At 42.9% G+C, this 16,162-nt stretch overlaps 1 protein-coding gene across 5 annotated transcripts in view; it reads right to left on the reverse strand.

Moving 5' to 3' along the window:
• Positions 1 to 16,162, reverse strand: part of LOC109899375 (zinc finger CCHC domain-containing protein 2) — a 62,643-nt gene that overhangs the window by 29,940 nt on the left and 16,541 nt on the right. The gene's annotated exons all lie outside the window — the stretch shown is intronic.

Raw genomic sequence — 16,162 nt, forward strand, 5'->3', positions numbered from 1 at the left:
GGAATTCCTCCACCACAGCTGGTTATAAAATCAGCTGCAGTTATGTTGACAAACAAGTAGTTGTTGTTGCCAAGAACATGATCATCATTCCAAGTCTATAGAAGACTATGCAGCTTGCTTTTACCTCTGCTGTTACAGATGAGTCATGTAATAGAATGTGTGAGAGTCCATTGCTATCTCTATTGACAACCACTCTGCATCCTCAGTGGTTACCACAGAACCAATATCAACACAAAGACGAGTGGAAATAGTCTTGTGCATGTGCCTGATTTGATGTTTGTGAATGTGGTGTGTGTTTTGCTCTATGGCTGAGAAGATGAACGCCCTGTCAGATTCTATCACTTCACTCTGAGGCGACACAATGGATGCTGTGCCGATGCCTGCATTCCATGCTCATTCGTTCAGCCTTATCTGGAGGGCACTACCAGGGAGGCAGGCTGCATTCTCCTGCCACTGCCAGGCAACAGTACCCATACCAAACAGCCAAACACCCATACCCTGGCCCTACCTAGCCTAGACCAGAGCCCTATATAGACCTAAACTAGCTCAGTCCCAGTCCCTCACCAATAGGCCTATACAGTCACAATCATTAGGGAAAGTTTGATTTGTAGTAAATTGCCAAAACACTTTTTGGAGAATGGAGGGAGACCAGATCAAAAGAAGAGGAAGAGTGAGGTGCCCTAATACCCCAAAATGTTTTGTTTAGTTTCAGGTCAAATGTATTTGTCTCAATTACGGACAGTAGTAAGAACGTATAGCTTTGACATAATATCACAACTTACATTAGGACTGACCCCATTTAGTCGATTGTTTGGTCGATAGGCTGTTGGTCAACTGAGATTTCTTTAGACGAGTAGGCATTTTTTTCATGGTGCACAAGACACCTGTCTGTTTCACGCCTGTCTCAGTGGACTAATCCATTGTGGAGACCACGGAGATGGCACAGTTCATCACTCTAAGACATTGTATATGGTTATATTATGTTAAAATAATGGTGAAACAATAATAAATCTCATATTTTTATAACAGTTGTGATTTTTCCCCTGTTGGATACGGTCGCTGTCCTCAGTTCTGAAACAATCTTCAGTGTACCGTAGAATTGGCGCCTTCCCTATGTTGCTATGTGCACAATAGCAAAGTTAACCAGCATATTGTGATTGAGAACAATGCGGCGGAGGCCTAATTGTCTAAGAAAATCGAGGAGAGGAAACCCCAATTTGGTTTAGGTCTATAATCAATAGCCTAACTGTTAAATGTGCCTGGCTTTAGAAAAATCTGCCATTCATACTGTACCAGTCAAAAGTTTGGAAACAACTACTCATTCAAGGGTTTTTGTTTATTTTTTACTATTTTCTACATCGAAACTACGAAAGAACACATGAAATAATTAAGTATCCAAAAAAGTGTTAAATAAATCCAAATCTATTTTATATTGCGCCGCCCTATGGGACTCCCAATCACGGCTGGGTGTGATACAGCCTGGATTCGAACCAGGGTGTCTGTAGTGACGCCTCAGCACTGATGCATTGCCTTAGACCGCTTCGCCACTCGGGAGCACCCCCGAGTATCACTGTTCACAATGGACGACGAAATCAAAATGTTTAGGCCTATATTCTCGTCTAAACTGAAAAACACTTCAGTTGCTAAGTGAAGGATGACAAGCACCATTTAAGCCGCGACTTTGTGTTACGGAAACAGCTGCGTCTCTCATCAATATCACTGTTCACCGTTTACTCCTGCTTTAACAGGGTGTAATTTGCTTAATAGTGGTAGTTGAGACATACAGTTAGCAGCATTTGAAAGCTAAATTGCTTCCCTTTTTTAAGCATGAGCCCCTATGCATTTAGTAGTATAAACTTAAAATGACAAACCATATTTAAAGTGTGCAGAAAAGATAATGGAGCAATATATTTGAAATGAGATCATCTTTGAGAACTATCAATCACCAAAATAAAAACTAAACAGTCAGGGAGAATCTAAAATTCCAAAAATGTCATGGCATAGGGCCCCTGTTGATTTGGTTATAATGTTTGAGTCACTCAGATGCCTTAAGAACAAGGCATAAACCATGCTCGTGTCGCTCAACGGTCCCCCCGCCCACTCCACTTCTCTCGCTCTCCCTCCATTGAAAGTAAATGGCTTCCGATGTTTCCCAGCGCGATGCCGCTTCCCAGCAATGGGAACTTGTGTGTGATGGAGCGGTCGGAAACTAAATGGAGTGAGTGAAGGGAAAAGACCGTGGCTTGGTTTCTTTTTTGTTTTGAGTCGCTAATGCACACTAACAAATAGAACACTAGAGTCAACGCGAGTGAATTAACGGTCATCTTTTGGACACAATTTCCCCAGCCCGACTGCTTAGATTACCTTCCCGGGGCAAATCGGGCAACCGTTAATGTCAATATAGGAGTGTAAAAGTGACTGGTTTCTCTAGAAGCGAGCCTTGCTCACATGGCTGTCCTGTGCTGTCCCAGGGGTAAAGTCCACAGAGGGACAATCAGTTGTTTTTCCTACCTTTCACAAGGCAGTTTCACTAAACACATAAAACCCCACTTACTGACCCAAGCTTTGTGTGACAAGCCATGGATTAAAATGGCTTATTTTACAAAGCTATATGTTGAAAGGGCAGTGGTGTGGAGTGAACGGACAAAAATCACTACACACTGAATAAAACTGCCTTATTTAAAACCAAAGTGGCCAAACTGAAGCTTTTAGTCCTCTTTCTCTCGCGCTTTCATTCCCTGTTGACTTGTGTGTGTGTGTGTGAAGTACAGGGGGTGCATTGCTACTAGCGTCAGTGCAATGACATGCTAGCTGTTCCCGCAGACTTCCAGTCGTTGAGCCAACGACTATCAATTTAAAAGCGCGGCCCGCCATAAATATACATATTGGCAACAATTTAGCAGCGGTGGGCCACAGCTGCTAAATTAATATAGGGGAAACACTAGGAGCCTATATGGGCCCTGGGCTGTGTAGTGTTGCAGAGGCCTGTTGTCCCCCTCTCTCTTGGTCTGACTGGCTTGGCTGCTAATGCAGTCAGTGGATGCCCTGCTCTCTCTATGCTACTCTTTGCCCAGAGGAACTGATGGCTACACCCGTACTGTCACATCACTCTGCTTCTCACATACAAAACGAGAGTGACAAAGCAAGGATGTGTGGTGTGTCTGTGTGCTCGTGTCTTTTCCTGCGTGAATGAGTGTGTACGTGTGCCGGTCTGTCTCTTGGTGTGTGTGTGTGTGTGTGTGTACACAGGCTTACAGGGTGCCAGGTTTTGCCAGCCAGCCATGAGTTTTTACTGCCTTGCTTCCCGGCCCGTTCTGGCTATTCTGACTGAGTCGGCTCAGTTTACCAGCAAGTCCAGAACCAGACCCATAATATCACTCCAAATGTACCTCTGGGGAGAAATGACAGGAGTAAGTCTGCCTGTTATAGAGCACGGGGAAAAGGATGGGTTCAAACTTGAACACACAGGTGCTTGGCAGCGCAGAGATGGCTGGGTGGGTTAGAAAAGGAGATGATTAAAACCACCATGACATCTCTCTCCACTCGGCATGGCACAAACTGTCTGGCCGGGTTACATCCAAACACTCTTAAAACGACTTTGACCATAGATTGTATAAAACACTTGGATGTTCCCCTATCGGTTGTAATGAAGGACTATTCAATTTCATTGATGGGACATGCCACAAATGTTTCTCCTGCACCTGGCTGTGTACTGAAGTGACGCGGGTTGATGATGCAAGCAAACCCTCTGGTCTCCAGGCAGGCGGTAGCCACAGCAGGCAGGCAGGTCTGGCTAGCTAGTACCATGCCAAGCCAAGTTCAGGGTGCAGTGATGCCTTCACTACCACACCGCTAGGCAATTTTTTTATATTTTTTATAACAATTCAGAGTCGGCCAGAGAAACATATTTTGTAATTTTGTGGGGATGATCACAGGCTACTGAAGTCCATATTAAAAGAGATACCAGTACTACTCACAATACAAATAGTCTCGTTGTTTGGATACCTGAAAGTAAGGGCGGCAGGTAGCCTAGTGTTCGGCCAGTAACCAAAAGGTTTCTGGTTTGAATCCCTGCGCCGACTAGGTAAAAAAAAGAAATCTGCCCATGTACCCTTGAGCAAGGCACTTAACCATAATTGTACCTGTAAGTCGCTCTGGATAAGAGCGTCCACCATTTACATAAAAAAAATAAAAAGTAAAGTAGTCCAAAACAGACAGCAACCCCATGTTCTTTCTACTTAGCTACAGTACAGTTTAGCAATTCCATTAGCATGTGCAAAATAATGGGAGTGGCAGGCTTACCTTGGTCTAGGTTCTGCTAGTATGCTCCAGATAGTAAGCCTAAACCATCTCACACAGCAACATTACACACTGAGCATTACTAGCCTTTTACTAGTTCTACTAAGGAAGCCAGGCTACATTTAAAATTACACTGTTAGGGTCGGACAAATCAGCAACCAAATGAAACTCCTAATTGTCAGTTAACTTTGGCAGGCAGACAAGTCAACACTGGAGCGAAAAGAGAAAAACATGGCTGTTGGCGGAAAACGAGACAGGATACGTGTGGTGGGGGCATTTAAGCACAACAGCAACATTTGCACAACATTTGCTTGCTCAGGCAAAAAGAGGCAAAGGATGAGGAAGAAAAAGATTAATATCTGGCGAATGTTAACAACAACAGCCGGGCTGATACCACAGGCAAAATCCTAACACCATCGTCTGCCCGACTGTCCGGGAGTCTTCAGCCGTCCGTTAGTCACTCATCTCTGCAAACACCCATCACTCTGCCGTAAGGTGAGGACAGCATCAGAGACAGGCTGGGAAGTTATGACACAGAGTGAGTGAGAGAGATAGTGTGTGTGTGTGTGTGTGTGTGTGTGTGTCTAGCACAGCAGCAGTGTTTCCTCATCCCTCATTAGAGGCTAAATCACATGATCAGAGCGGTGAAAGAGGGGTGGTGGGCTGACGGGGGCTTGGCATGGGGCCTGGCTTGGTTAGGCTCAGGCAGGCAGGCAGGCTAGACAAAGGGAATCCCCCAGCGGAACACCTCTCTCCTGCTGCTCCCCTCTCTCTGGCAAACCCTGCCGTCTGTCCCTGCCCTACCATGGCACCACCTGCTGAGGTAATGGAGTCAATATACTGACAACAAAGACTAAAGTGACATACTGTATTATGAGGGTCAGTATGACCTAGCTTTAAGGGACATAACCTCTGCTGTGCCAGGATAAATACTTTGTGGACATACAGAGGCCATATGACAGGGACACTAGCAAGAGAGCTGACTGGCACAAAGGACACTCAACCATATCAACATTGAGGAAAATGCAAGTCATCCCCCTCCATACATAACATGGAAGGAGGGAAGGGCTTGTCAATGTTTCCTCCCTTAGTTTGAGCAGCCCCTGTGCATTTTTACGAGACAAACACCCAACATGGGGAGGGGGGGGGGGCTCCTATCTAGCTACAACGTATCACAAACAACACATTGACAAAAACAAGCCAGTATGAACCCTAGCTGGTTTCCTTGTTTGGTAGAAACATGTGACAGTACTGGCGCGAGGAGGTGTGTCACACACACACAAACAAACACACACACATTTATAGGAATTTGTCGAATTCCAGTCAGCTCCAAGGTCGTTGCCCTTGTTCCATTGCGTGAGTGGCGACTGCGGGGTAACTATTTACACACGAGCCCATGGCAAAAGATCAGGAGGGATACACGGTGGCGTTTTCAATGCTAGCCTGGCCCATCGCCCCTGATGACAAGTCAACAAATCGTCCGTCATCAAAAGCAGTTGAGCTGTAGCTCACGTAAAACTAAAACCAAGGCAAAAGCAGGACAGTCATTACCCTCAAATAATATCTTCACATGTATCAACATAGGCTTAGTTGATGAGTAAACCAACATGCCCCCGCACTAACAAAACACACAGTCACACACAATGAATTCCTCCTCTACAGGTATATGGTTTACACAGCGTCGGCTTCAGACCGATTCAGGATTATAGTCTCTGACTGTTGTGGCCATGCCAGCGTTCAGCAAACCAGCCCAAAATAATCTGAAAAGGAAACTGGCGGTAGAGCTTAACTTTGTGGTCTTCCTGAGGCCAGGCTGTGGTGTCTGTTTAAAACCTGCTAAATCGTTCCCACCAGACCATGAAGGAAGGTTGTGACCAAGACGAGATGTCCGCTAGGAGATAGAATACAGACCCACTCTATCTGGGTTTTGATAGGCTAGCAGTGTCCTCAATCATTTTGTTTTTCTGCATTGTATAAGAAACAGGCGCCCTCCCACATAAAAAATAAATAAATACTATAGTGTATACTATGGTAGGAATACTAAAGCATTCACTGTAGTGTTTTTTTACTGTATTATACTTAAGCAATAAGGCCAGAGGGGGTGTGGTATATGACCAATATAACACGGCTAAGGGCTGTTCTTCAGGCACGACAACGGAGTGTCTGGAAACAGGCCTTAGCAGTGGTATATTGGCCATATACCACAAACCCCGAGGTGCCTTATAGCTATTATAAACTGGTTATCAACGTAATTAGAGCAATAAAAATACATGTTTTGTCATACCCGTGGTATACGGTCTGATATGCCACGGCTGTCTGCCAATCAGCATTCAGGGCTTGAACCACCCAGTTTATAATGTAGTCTTTACAGTTTACTATAGAATATATAACTTTTTTTTACTACAGTATTTATACAGGTAATTAGTGTGGTGTTTCTGCAGACTTTTGTATTTACTGTAGTGTTTTTGGGGAAAATACTGTAGTATTTACTAAACTGCTTTTGTTTTATTATCTTTGTCATGTAAGTGGGGTTTTCCCCTCGAGGAGAAATACTAAAAGAGCAAATGTTCCATAATCTATAGGTTGGTAGAACTGGGTTGTAAACAGAGAGTTTAGAGCTTCTGCTCTTTTCTATAACCTGTAGAGAACACAATATATGGTCTATACTTGGCATGTAGGCTTCTCACTTATAGGTGGCACAAATTGGGATATGGGAGATGGGAATGGGCACGGTACATGCAAATTAAATACTGCAGTATTTATTATCGTTTAAAACATTTTTTTTTAAATGCTGTGTTTTTGCAGACTGTAGTATTTGTGAGGACATTTCTGTAGTATTTACCACAGTGATTTTTTTGGTGTAGTATTCTACAACATTCTATACTAAGTACTACACATGCTCGTGGGATACTACAGTGTGTAGTATAGTATTCTACAGTATACTACATCATTGTGACAACTACAAATACCTTGGTGTCTGGCTAGACTGTAAACTCTCCTTCCAGACTCACATTAAGCATCTCCAATCCAAAATTATATCTAGAATCGGCTTCCTATTTCACAACAAAGCATCCTTCACGCATGCTGCCAAACATACCCTCGTAAAATTGACCATCCTACGGATAGTCGAATTTGGCGATGTCATCTATAAAATAGCCTCCAACACTCTACTCAACAAATCGGATGCAGTCTACCACAGTGCCATTCGTTTCGTCACCCATATACCACCCCCCATTGCGACCTGTATGCTCTTGTTGGCTGGCCCTCGCTTCATACTCGTCGCCAAACCCACTGGCTCCAGGTCATCTACAAGTCTCTGCTAGGTAAAGCCCTGCCTTATCTCAGCTCACTGGTCACCATAGCAGCACCCACCTGTAGCACCCGCTCTAGCAGGTATATCTCACTGATCACTCCCAAAGCCAATTCATCCTTTGCCCGCCTTTCCTTCCAGTTCACTGCTGCCAATGACTGGAACGAACTGCAAAAATCATTGAAGCTGGAGACCCATATCTCCCTCACTAGCTTTAAGCACCAGCTGTCAGAGCAGCTCACAGATCACTGTACCTATAACATAGCCCATCCAATTACCTCATTCCCATACTGTATTTATTTATTTTGCTCTTTGCACCCCAGTATCTCTACTTGCACATTCATCTTCTGCACATCTACCATTCCAGTGTCTAATTGCTATATTGTAATTACTTCGCCACCATGGCCTATTTATTGCCTTACCTCCCTTATCCTACCTCATTTGCACTCACTGTATATAGATTTGTCTTTTTTCTACTGTATTATTGACTGTATGTTTGTTTATTCCATGTGTAACTCTGTGTTGTTGTATGTGCCGAACTGATGTGCTTGATCTTGGCCAGGTCGCAATTGTAAATGAGAAATTGTTCTCAACTAGCCTACCTGGTTAAATAAAGATGAATAAAAATCTAAATAATTATATACTAAGAACTGTAGTATTTTGGATGTGTGATCATAAAAGCAATGGCCTAAAACGTGATTCCCAATAAGCTGAAAGACATGAACACAACAGTCTCTCCAAACAGATCTACATAAGGGGCTTTCTACTAGTGCTAACAGATAAAGAGGGAGGTTTGCAGCTCGGTTTAATTTGGAGCCTGGCGGGGGAGCCAGGCATGGTGAAATCACACCCAGCACCAGAGCCAACTGGCTGGCCCACTCCCCTCAGAGCAGAGCTGAAAGAAGACAGCCTTGGGCCCAGACACAGCTGTTGAGTGGTGTCTTTGACACAGGGCTGTGCTCTCACTCTCCCTTTCCCGCTTGCTTTTATTTATTTATTGAACCTTTATTTAACGAGGCAAGTCAGTTAAGAACAAATTCTTATTTACAATGACGGCCTACCAAAAGGCCTCCTGCGGGGACAAGGGCTGGGATTACAAATAAATAACTAAATAAAATATAGGACAAAAACCCACATCACGACAAGAGACAACACTACATTAAGAGAGACCTAAGACAACAACATAGCAAGGCAGCAGCACATGACATCACACAACAACATGGTAGCAACACATAACATTGTACAAACATTGGGCACCGACAACAGCACAAAGGGCAAGGTAGAGACAACAATACATCACGCAAAGCAGCTACAACTATCAGCAAGTGTGTCCATGATTGAGTCTTTGAATGAAGAGTGTCATAAAACTGTCCAGTTTGAGTGTTTGTTGCAGCTCGTACAGAGTGCAGTGATGTGTACTATAAGGAGCATTGGTGGCAAATCTGATGGCCGAATGGTAAAGAACACCTAGCCGCTCGAGAGCACCCTTACCTTCCAATCTATAAATTATGTCTCCGTAATCTAGCATGGGCAGGATGGTCATCTGAACCAGGGTTAGTTTGGCAGCTGGGGTGAAAGAGGAGCGATTACGATAGAGGAAACCAAGTCTAGATTTAACTTTAGCCTGCAGCTTTGATATGTGCTGAGAGAAGGACAGTGTACAGTCTAGTCATACTCCCAAGTACTTATATGAGGTGACTACCTCAAGCTCTAAACCCACAGAGGTAGTAATCACACCTGTGGGGAGAGGGGTATACTTCTTACCAAAACACATGAGCTTTGTTTTGGAGGTGTTCAGAACAACGTTAAGGGTAGAGAAAGCTGGTTAGACACTAAGGAAGCTTTGTTATTGAGCATTTAACACAAAATTCGGGGAAGGGACAGCTGAATATAAGACTGTATCATCTGCATATAAATGGATGAGAGAGCTTCCTACTGCCTGAGCTATGTTGTTGATGTAAATTGAGAAGAGCGTGTGGCCTAGGATCAAGCCTTGGGGTACTCTCTTGGTGACAGGCAGTGGCTGAGACAGCAGATTTTCTGACTTTATACACTGCACTCTTTGAGAGGGGTAGTTAGCAAACCAGGCCAAACAACCTTCAGAGACACCGGCCCACAAGAATGGAATGGTCTACCGTATCAAAATAGTTGGCCAAGTCAATAAAAATAGCAGGACAACATTGCTTAGAATCAAGGTCAATGGTGACATCCTTGAGAACCTTTAAATTTGAAGTGACACATCCATAATCTGAGCGGGAACCAGATTGCATACCAGATAGAATACTATAGACATCAAGAAAGCCAATCAATTGATTATTGAAAGGTTTTTCCAACACTTTTGATACACAGGACAAAATAGAAATAGGCCTATAACAGTTAGGATCAGCTTGATCTCCCCCTTTAAATAAAGGACAACCCGTGGCTGTCCTGACCCAGATGGATTTTTGGGGTTAAGTTTCAGGAGCTCCTTTAGCACCTCGGACTCAGTGACTGCCTGCAGGCAGAAACTTTGTAGCGGGGCAGGGGAAAAAGAGGGAGAAGCATAGGGGACAGTTGCATTAGAAGGGGTGGGAGATGAGGAAATGTTGGACGGGCAACGAGCCATGGCTGAGTCAAATAGGAATCCTGACTTAATGAAGTGGTGATTAACGAGCTTCTTGTCAGTAACAACCACACCATCAACCTTAAGGTACATGGGCGGCTGTGAGGAGGAGGGTTTATTCTCCAGGTCTTTAACCGTTTTCCAGAACGTCTTGGGGTTCGACCCACAGAGAGAGAACTGCTCCCTAAAGTAACTAACTTTGTCCATCTGGATAGCCTGAGTCCACTTATTTCTCATTTGCCTAAACGAGAGCCAGTCAACCTGAGTATGCGTGTGCCAAGCCTTTCACCAAATCCAATTCTTGAGGTGGAGTAACTCTGCAAGATCACAGTCGAACCAGGGGCTGAACCTGTTTATTTCTCATTTTTTTAATGGGGGTGTGTTTGTTAACAATCCCACTGAAAATATAAAAAAAGAAGGTCCAAGCGTCTTCCACAGAGAGGAAGGATCAAGCGGATTCTATACCATTTTACAGAAGCCAGTTCATGAAGGAAGGCGTGCTCATGAAAGTTTTTTTTAGCAAGCGTCTATGACAAATCAGGACAGGTGGTTTCACTGAGCGTTTTCAGGTTTCTCAGTTCCAGGTTGGATGGTGTTTTCAGGTTTCTCAGTTCCAGGTTGGATGGTGTTTTCAGGTTTCTGTTTGTTTGCTGTATAGTTTGAGAATAATAATCCTTGGGTGTAGGAAGCATTCCAGGTAATTCCATCCAAAATCAGGTTGTAGGTTTTGAGTTTTGATTTGGAGTGAAGATGTTGTTGTTTATGGTAGCATACTGTATATGTCCCTGCCAAAGAAATCCAAGTTTGTCTACTCTAAATCTCGCTTTTTTTTTTTTGCTGGAAAATGCTGGAAAATGTGGGAGCTCATCTGCTCATGCATGACCTCTCCCCTCTCTCCCCGGTGTAGAGTATGTTTTGCTCTCTTTAAGTCACACTACAGGATGTTTAACCCAAGAGATCGCACCACTTTTATTTTTTATCTACACAGGAGGGTGAGCGAGTCAGAGGGGGAAAGTCAATATGGAAATAAAAAGGGATATACATTTCTTTCAATATTTCAGGAGCCGAAGGGAAGCGTTGGAGAAAATATATCCTGTAACACTCCCTTCCCTTCCCCTCCCCTCTCCTCTCCTCTCCTTCCTCCGTTCTTCTTTTTCCTGGAGTAGTGACCTCTATGGCCAATGCTTCTAGAATCATGCTATCAAATGCCACTGGCACAGGACACACTCACAGGAAACTCCACTGCACTGCACTGGCTGTTCCACAAGCAACGCAAGGTTCGATACTGTGACCAAAACAGTAGTATTTGCGACCGTTTGACTTGGCAATGCGACACAGAGTGATTTTTTTTCTACCTAGACACGTTAATTGTGAACCAAAAACTTTTTTACATTTGTTCCTTTTCATGATTTATTCAAACAGTAATGTGCAATTGGCCGAAAATAAACCAACTTTCTGAAGAGGAAACAATGGCACGGGATTGCCTGTGTGTGTGTGTGCAGTGCGAATAGGGCCTATACAGTCCGGTCCATAAATATTTGGACATTGACAAAGTTATTATTTTAGCTATTATTTTAGCTATCTAGCAAAGCTAGATAGCATGTTAGAGTTGAAATTAAAAACATTTGATGGTATTTACATTCCAAATCGGGGGAACGGTGTAGAAATTACAAGCACAGTGGTCCCCCCTTTTAAAGGAACCAAAAGTAATTGGACAATTGGCAGCTGGTCCATGGCCAGGTGTGTGTTATTCCCTCATTAGTTATTTTACAAGTAAGCAGATAAAAGGTCTAGAGTTGATTTCAAGCATGACATTTGCATTTGGAATCTGTTGCTGTTAACCCTCAAAATGAAGTCCAAAGAGCTGTAACTGCCAATGAAGCAAGCCATCATTAGAGCTAGCAAAAACATTTGGTGTGGCCAAATCAACTATTTGGTACGTTCTTAAAAATAATGCACTGGTGAGCTCAGGAACACCAAAAGGCCCGGGAGACCATGGAAAACAACTGTGGTGGATGACAGAAGAATTCTTTCCCTCGTGAAGGAAAAACCCCTTCACAACAGTTGGGCCAGATCAAGAACACCCTCCAGGAGGTAGGCGTATCTGTGTCAAAGTCAACAATCAAGAGAAGACTTCACCAGAGTAAATACATAGGGTTTACCACAAGATGTAAACCATTGATAAGCCTCACAAACAGGAAGACCAGGTTAGAGTTTGCCAAAAAACAAAGCCTGTACAGTTCTGGAACAACATCCTATGGACAAATGAGACAAAGATGAACTTGTACCAGAATGATGGGAAGAGAAGAGTATGGAGAAGGGAAGGAACTGCTCACCGTATTCTTAAATCGGCAGACTCAATAGCCTTGGTTTCTCTAACGACTCCTTCTCCTGGTTCACTAAGTACTTCTCAGATAGAGGTCAGTATGTAAAATCGGAGGGCCTGTTGTCCGGACCTCTGGCAGTCTCTACAGGGGTGCCACAGGGTTCAATTCTCAGGCCGACTCTTTTCTCTGTATATATCAGTGATGTCGCTCTTGCTGCGGGTGATTCTTTGATCCACCTCTACGCAGATGACACCATTCTGTATACATCTGGCCATTTTTTGGACACTGTATTAACTAACCTCCAGATGAGGAGGATCAACGCCATACAACACTCCTTCCGTGGCCTCCAACTGCTCTTAAATGCTAGGAAAACAAAATGCATGCTCTTCAACCGATAGCTGCCCGCACCCGCCCGCCCAACTAGCATCAATACTCTGGACGCGTAGAATATGTGGACAACTATAAATACCTAGGTGTCTGGCTAGACTGTAAACTCTCCTTCCAAGCTCACATTAAGCATCTCCAATCCCAAGTTAAATCTTGAATCAGATTCCTATTTCGCAACAAAGCCTCCTTCACTCATGCTGCCAAACTTACTCTCGTAAAACGGACTATCCTACCGATCCTTGACTTCAGAGATGTAATTTACAAATTAGCCTCCAACACTCTACTCAGCAAATTGGATGCAGTCTATCACAGTGCCATCTGTTTTGTCACCAAAGCCCCATATACACTACCCAACACTGCGACCTGTATGCTCTCCTTGGCTGGTCCTCACTACATATTCGTTGCCAAACCCACTGGCTCCAGGTCATCTATAAGTCTTTGCTAGGTATATCTCCGCCTTATCTCAGCTCACTGGTCACCATAGCAACACCCACTCGTAGCACACGCTCCAGCAGGTATATTTCACTGGTCATCCCCAAAGCCAACACCTCTTTTGTCCGCCTTTCCTTCCAGTTCTCTGCTGCTGCCAATGACTGGAACGAATTGCAATAATCACTGAAGTTGGAGACTTATCTCCCTCACTAATTAGCGGTCAGAGCAGCTTACCTAACGCCACAGCTGTACACAGCCCATCTGTAAATAGCCCATCCAACCATCTACCTACCTCATCCCCATATTTGTTTTTCTGCTCTTTTGCACACCAGTATTTCTACTTGCACATCCCTGTCGACACATATCACTCCAGTGTAAATTGCTCAATTGTAATTACTTCACCGCTATTGGCCTATTTATTGCCTTACCTCCTTACTTCATTTGCACACACTGTATACAGATTTTTCTATTGTGTTATTGACTGAACGTTTGTTTATCCCATGTGTAACTCTGTGTTGTTGTTTTTGTTGCACTGCTTTGCTTTATCCTGGCCAGGTTGCAGTTATAAATGAGAACTTGTTCTCAACTGGCCTACCTGGTTAAATAAAGGTGAAATAAATAAATTATCCGAAGCATACCACCTCCTCTGTGAAGCATGGTGGAGGTAGCGTTATGGCTTGGGAGTGTATGGCTGCCAATGGAACTACTTCCCTTGTATTTATTGATGATGGGACTGCTGACAAAAGCAGCAGGATGAATTCTGAAGTGTTTAGGGCTATTTTATCTCCTTTAGATTCAGCCAAATGCTTCAAAACTCATTGGACGGCGCTTCACAGTGCAGATGGACAATGACCCGAAGCATACTGCTAAAGCAATGCAATACTTTTTAAGGCAAAGTGGAATGTTCTGCAATGACCAAGTCAATCACCTGACTTGAATCCAACAAGCAGGAACTGAAGACAGCTGCAGTAAAGGCCTGGCAGAGCATCACTAGGGAAGAAACGCAGCATCTGGTGATGTCTATGGGTTCCAGACTTCAGGCAGCCATCGACTGCAAATGATTTGTAACCAAGTATAAAAATTCACAATTTAATTTACGATTGTTAGTTTTTCCAATTACTTTGAGCCCCTAAAAATGGTGGTGGTGGGGGCTATGTACAAAAAATGGTTTTAATTCCTACACGGCTCATACAAAAATTGACACAACCCTTAAATTAAAGATGAAAGTCTACACTTAAAGCACATCTTGATTGTTTCCTTTCAAATCCATTGTGGCGGCATACAGAGCCAAAATGATGCAAATTGTGTGACTGTCCAAATACTTATGGACCTGACTGTAATGTTTACCACTTTGTGTAGTTGTTAGCAATGCTAATGATAGCCTAACCATCTTTGGGTCAATGGAAATGCAATTAAAAGTGAACTACAAAGTAGCCTATGCCTACCTGGCAGAAACACAGTGGTGGAAAAAGTACGTAATTGTCATACTTGAGTAAAAGTATAGATACCTTAATAGAAAATGTGTGTGAATTGGACCGTTTTCTTGTCCTGCTAAGCATTCAAAATGTAACGAGTACTTTTGGGTGTCAGGGAAAATGTATGGAGTAAAAAGTACATTATTTTCTTTAGGAATGTAGTTCTTTAGGAAGTAAAAGGAAAAAAATATAAATAGTAAAGTACAGATACCCCAAAAAACTACTTAAGTAGTACTTACTTAAATGGATCAGACAATGTCGTTTTTATTGATCTGTTTGTCAGTATCAGCAGAATAGGCTACCCTGTAATTTAGTCATATTAAAAAAGATTCTGCTAATGTCTCCAGTCATATAGTGTAGTAGAATTGAATGAAATGTGTTTATCAAAGGCCAAGAAACATAACTACATGCTCAAGCATGCATTGAACAGTCTTTTTTTGCGAACAGTGATTGAGTTATATTATTAGCCTAAATTATGACTATCCAATATAGTCATCACATTAGGAAATCTTACAGAAGTCTGCAAATGCGCTAATGCAAATGTGATGCAAATGTGGTGATCCTTTATTATAAAAGGTGAATTTTTATGGTGAAAATGTTCTTCTCCAAACTTGAAACTCACGCGCCACCTATGGCTACAGAAACACAGCTAGTCAAACAACAGTATGGCTGTTAAAGGGTACACCTGAAAACCTCTTTGGGCTAGGGGGCAGTACTTTGACGTCCGGATGAAAAGTGTGCCCAAAGCAAACCCAAAGTAAACTGCGTGTTACTCAAGCTAGGATATGCATATAATTGGTAGATTTGGATAGAAAACACTCTAGTTTCTAAAACTGTTAAAATAATGTCTGAGTATAACATAACTGATATGGCAGGCAAAACCCTGAGGATAAACCATTAAAAAAAAAAAAGTTCAGCCTACCACTGTTTCCAATGGCTGTCATGTTTATTATGAGGCGAAATCCTCCCAGATTACAGTTCCTAGGGCTTCCACTAGATGTCAACAGTCTTTCATTTTAGTCTAGAATTTGTAGTTTTTCTAAGTGGCTCACATTTTGGCTGTAGTGTTTTCATGCGTGTGGATGAGAGCACGTTCTTTGTTGTTTATCTCCGGTAATGAACATACTATTCTCTGTCTTAAATTGTATCAATTATTTACGTATTATGGCACCTTAGGTTTGATTATAAATGTTGTTTGACTTGTTTGGATAAGTTTATTGGTAACGTTTGGGATTCATTTTGTATGCATTTTGAATCCGCATTTTGGTGGATTATTGAATGAAGCGCGCCAGCTAAACTGAGTTTTTGGGGATATAAAGAAAGTCATTTT

This window comes from Oncorhynchus kisutch, linkage group LG11 (genome assembly GCF_002021735.2).
Source record: "Oncorhynchus kisutch isolate 150728-3 linkage group LG11, Okis_V2, whole genome shotgun sequence".
Taxonomy (NCBI): Eukaryota; Metazoa; Chordata; class Actinopteri; order Salmoniformes; family Salmonidae; genus Oncorhynchus; species Oncorhynchus kisutch.